This window comes from Cebus imitator, unplaced genomic scaffold (assembly GCF_001604975.1).
Source record: "Cebus imitator isolate Cc_AM_T3 unplaced genomic scaffold, Cebus_imitator-1.0 Scaffold384, whole genome shotgun sequence".
In the NCBI taxonomy this organism is placed as follows: domain Eukaryota; kingdom Metazoa; phylum Chordata; class Mammalia; order Primates; family Cebidae; genus Cebus; species Cebus imitator.
This window is the reverse complement of record NW_016107699.1, coordinates 2318237-2323113: the sequence shown is the minus strand read 5'-3', so window position 1 is coordinate 2323113 and position 4877 is coordinate 2318237. Positions and strand designations below refer to the sequence as shown.

Genomic DNA, 4877 nt, shown 5'->3' with positions numbered 1-4877 from the left:
CGCCTCCTGGGTTCAAGCAATTCTCCTGCCTCGCCTCCTGAGTAGCTGGGATTACAGGCACGCACCACCATGCCCAGCTAATGTTTTGTATTTTTAGTAGAGACGGGGTTTCACCACGTTGACCAGGATGGTCTCGATCTCTTGACCTCGTGATCCACCCGCCTCGGCCTCCCACAGTGCTGGGATTACAGGCTTGAGCCACCGCGCCCGGCCCACAGTTTAAACACACTTTTGGTGTCTGTCTTCAGTTCACAAAGGACTTTGCTGTTCCCAGTCTCACAGTCCGTCAGTGCGTGGCCAGATGATTCATCATCGTGGCAGAATTGCCTTTGCCGGCGTAGATGTGCACTCTGTGAGTGTCAACACTTGCGTGGATGCATAGAAACACAGTTAGGACACAGGACAATTCCACCGGCCCCAAAACTTCTTTGTGTTGCCCCTTGGTCATGGCACCCGCCCCTGACCCCAGCGGCTGGTGAGGGATGTCCTCTGTCTCTTCAGAAACGTCCTACGCATGGCGTCACCGGGGGCAGCCGCTTCCACCCTGCACGGTGCCTCTGAGGTTCATCCAGGTTGCCTGCTCCCTCGCTGCTCAGTGGCATCCCACGTGTGCGTGGAGGTGTCCGTGGGCCAAGGGGAGGCTGTCTCAGGCAGAGCCGTGGTCAGCATTGTAGGGCTGTGGAGTCCCAACAGGGTCGTGGGGTGTCCCTTATGCTGTGTTGGGGTGCAGGATCCAAGAGGTAAAGAGACAGGACACTGAAGAACTGGTGAAGAGGAGCTGGACTTGGGGGGCCACACCACCTGTGAGCAGAGATCAGTGGCGGCTCCCAAATGCCCCAGAGCATCTGTAATTATTAGGTACAAGCAGGGGGCAGGGTCCTGAGTGAGGTCATCATCTCTAGGCTTAGTGATGAGGCATATGTAAATCACGTGAGTCACAAGCAAGGGGCCACCCCATTATGTCACCTGGGCAGAGAGGTGGGCCGTGCACAGTAGGGGGCCATGCCGTGCGCAGTAGTAGAGGGTCGTGTACAGAAAAGGGGTCCACCCCCGTTAGGTCACCGAGGCAAGGAGGTGGGCTGTATGCAGCAGGTGTCCCGCACAACACTTCTTACCTGGGGGCTGGAGACTTCAAAGGGTTTCTAATAGAAGGAAACTGTAAGCCAGTGCAGTGGGAGCTGACAGACATGTGCTCTTCTCTAAGATATTTATGGGAGGATGATTTGAGCCAGCACAGAAGCGAGAAAAGACTGACAGGGTGCGCAGCCGCCGTGACTGGTCACACCAGAGGGGTTCTTCTCCCTCGGTTACTTCCAGGATCTCAGGCCTGAGGCCGACTTTCCACAGGAACTGGATGCAAGGTGCTACAGCTCCTTTATCAGGAGGAGAGACTCCTGCGCCAAGCCTGCCATACAGCGTATGCCCTTTCAGGCAGGGACGCCACCGCCGGGGTCTCTGGTTCTCGTCCTGGTCTGGCTGTTTTCCCATGTGCTGCTTCTGTTCTGACTGCTCTAGGCATTCCTCCTACTACAGACTACTATATGGTTCCATGGAAGGATTCTGTAAATCAGCACTGAATGTATCAGTACAGCTCCGACTACAGTACCTATGTGATTAAATAGAACCAAGTGTGCTGGATATATGTAAGCAGTTACACTTCAAGCACTAATTCTATAAACTAACATATGATTATATGTGAAGGATTATATAAAGGAAACAGCTGAGCAGTAACACTATAAGATGTTCTTCAGGCACTAGTTGTGCCTGGGGTCTGGACAGTTCTCCTTCCTCAGTGCCCATGGGGGGATGTTACCCACAAGCATCCCTGCACAGGCGTCTGTGTGAACACGGTCACTGTTTCCCAGGTGGACCCCAGCCGCAGGGTCCCTGGGCCAGGTGGTGGCTGTGCAGTGCCGTGTGGCATCCCTGGGCCAGGTGGCGGCTGTGCAGTGCTGTTTGGGGTGGCTGTGGGGGGTCCCTGGGCCAGGTGGCAGCTGTGGGGTGATGTGTGGTATCCCTGGGCCAGATGGCACCTGTGGGGTGCTGTGCGGTGCTCTGTGGCATCCCTGGGCCAGGTGGCGGCTGTGCAGTGCTGTTTGGGGTGGCTGTGGGGGGTCCCTGGGCCAGGTGGCAGCTGTGCGGTGCTCTGTGGCATCCCTGCGCCAAGTGGTGTCTGTGCAGTGCTGTGTGGGATCCCTGGGCCAGGTGGCGGCTGTGCGGTGCTGTGTGGGATCCCTGGGCCAGGTGGCAGCTGTGCGGTGCTGTGTGGCGTCCCTGAGCCAGGTGGTGGCTGTGGGGTGCTGTGTGGCATCCCTGCGCCAAGTGGTGGCTGTGCGGTGCTGTGTGGGATCCCTGGACCAGGTGGTGGCTGTGGGGTGCTGTGTGGGATCCCTGGGCCAGGTGGCAGCTGTGGGGTGCTGTGTGGCGTCCCTGTGCCAGGTGGCGGCTGTGCGGTGCTGTGTGACATCCCTGGGCCAAGTGGTGGTTGTGCGGTGCTGTGTGGCATCCCTGGGCCAGGGGGTGGCTGTGTGGGGCAGCTGTACGTCCACTATCCGCTGTGGGTGTCCTGGTGCCTGGCAGCTTTGTCAGCACTGGGAGTCGTCAGCATTTCTGTGGTGACACTCTAGCAGGTGGGCACCAGGACCTTCCCGTGGCTTTCGCTTGCGTTTCTGTGGCGGCCAATGACGTGGACTGCCTTCTCAGGAGAAGGCGTGTGGCTATCCTCCTTGGTGCCCTGTTAGTTTTTGCTCTGGAAAACGGGGTTGTGTCTCTGTAGAGCGGTGTCCCGACGTGCTTTAGGGCACCTGCTGGAAGGGCCTGTGCCGTCTGCGTGACTTGCAGACACTTCCTCGGGGCGGACGCTTGTCCTTTCCGGTATCAGCAGGGTCATTCATTTTTGTGTGTGTGGATTGTGAAGATTTTTTGTCTATCAGGTTGTTAAGATTGTCTGCTATGCTTTGTTCTAAAAGTTTCCTAGTTTTATATTTTACATTTAGATCACTCATCCATTTTGAGTTTGTTTTTAAATATTCACAGACCCACAAGAAGCTGCAAAAAAATGTGTACAGGGAATACTGTGTACCCGCCGCCCTGCTTCCTCCCGTGGGAATGTGTCCCGTAACTGTGGAACAGTATCAAAGTCAGGAAGCTGGCACTGGCACAGTCCACAGAGCTTACTCAGGGGTCACCGGTTTTCACAGGCACGCGCACGCATGTGTGTATGTAGAGTTTCATGCAATTTTTTTTTCTTTTCATGCAATTTTTAAAAGTTTTTTCATAATGCATTAAAATTTTTAAATTATTTTTGTGGTTAAAAAAAAAAAAGAAATTACCAGCTGGGCACAGTGGCTCACGCCTGTAATCCCAGCACTTTGGGAGGCCAAGGCAGACGGATGACCTGAGGTCAGGAGTTCAAGACCAGCCTGGCCAACGTGGCAAAACCCTGTCTAATAAAAATACAAAACTTAGCTGGGTGTGGTGACGTGCACCTGCAATCCCAGCTCATCGGGAGGCTGAGGCAGGAGAATTGCTGGAACCCGGGAGGTGGAGGTTGCAGTGAGCCGAGATCGCATCACTGCACCCCGGCCCGGGCGACAACAGGGAAACTGTCTTAAAAAAAAAAAACCAGTTTTTTATATTCAACATTATGCCATCTACGAATAGAGCTAGTTTTTTTTTCTTCCTTTCCAGTCTAGATGCCTTTTATTTCCTTGTGTGGCTGCCCTGGCGGGAACCTCGACTCCAGGTCTCCCGCAACACACAAGGGTGGGCGGCGGTGGCGGTGCTGTTGGGGGTGGTGGTGTGGGACAGGGTCTTGCTCTGCCGCCAGGCTCGAGTACGCTGGTGCAATCCAGGTCTCTGCAGACCATACGGCTCTAACTTCCCAGGCTCAGCTCCTGCCTCGGCCTCCCAAGTATGTGGGACGACAGCCATGTGCCACCACGCCTGGCTTTTTCTTTTTTTTTTTTTTTTTTTGAGACATGATCTTGCTCTGTTGCCCAGGCTCTGGCATGATCTTGGTTCATTGCAACCCACCCCTGCCTTCCGGGTTCAAGCAATTGTCATGCCTCAGTCTCGAAAGTAGTTGGGTTTACAGGCTTGCGCCACCACCCCTGACTCTTTGTATTTTTAGTAGAGACGGGGCTTCACCATGTTGGCCAGGCTGGTCTCAGAGCTCCTGGCCTCAAGTGAACCACTGCACCTAATTTTTAAATTTTTTGTAGAGATGGGCTTTTGCCAGGCTGATCTAAAACTCCTATGCTCAAGCAGTCCATCCTCCTTGGCCTCCCAGAGTGCTGGGAGCATAGACATGAGCCACTGTGCCTGGCCAGACGGGCGTTTTCTTATCCTGAACCAACCTTGCGTTTCTGTGACAGATCCTGCCGGGTCCCAGGCTGTGCGTTTTTACACACTGCTGGACTTCTTTTCTAAGATTAATGCATCCATATTTGTAAGAGATGTTGTCCTTTAATTTTCCTGGAATGTCTCCTTCTGGTCTGATGTTTTCTTGTGATTTGACTGGGGTGAAGGCACACGCTAGAACCATGATGCATGCTGGTGGTGTGACGTGGACCACCTGGTGAGATGTGTCTGCCAGTTCCCCTCCGTAAAGTCACTGTCTTCCCCATTCTGTAGTGTACGCCCCACGAGGAGGTCAGGTTCTCTCCCGTAAAGTCACTGTCTTCCCCATTCCGTAGTGTACGCCCCACGAGGAGGTCAGGTTCTCTCCCGTAAAGTCACTGTCTTCCCCATTCCATAGTGTACGTCCCACGAGGAGGTCAGGTTCTCTCCCGTAAAGTCACTGTCTTCCCCATTCCATAGTGTACGCCCCACGAGGAGGTCAGGTTCCCCCGTAAAGTCACTGTCTTCCCCATTCC

At 54.3% G+C, this 4877-nt stretch overlaps 1 protein-coding gene across 3 annotated transcripts in view; it reads left to right on the top strand.

The window, feature by feature from the left end:
* Positions 1-4877, top strand: part of PTDSS2 (phosphatidylserine synthase 2) — a 40817-nt gene that overhangs the window by 26629 nt on the left and 9311 nt on the right. The gene's annotated exons all lie outside the window — the stretch shown is intronic.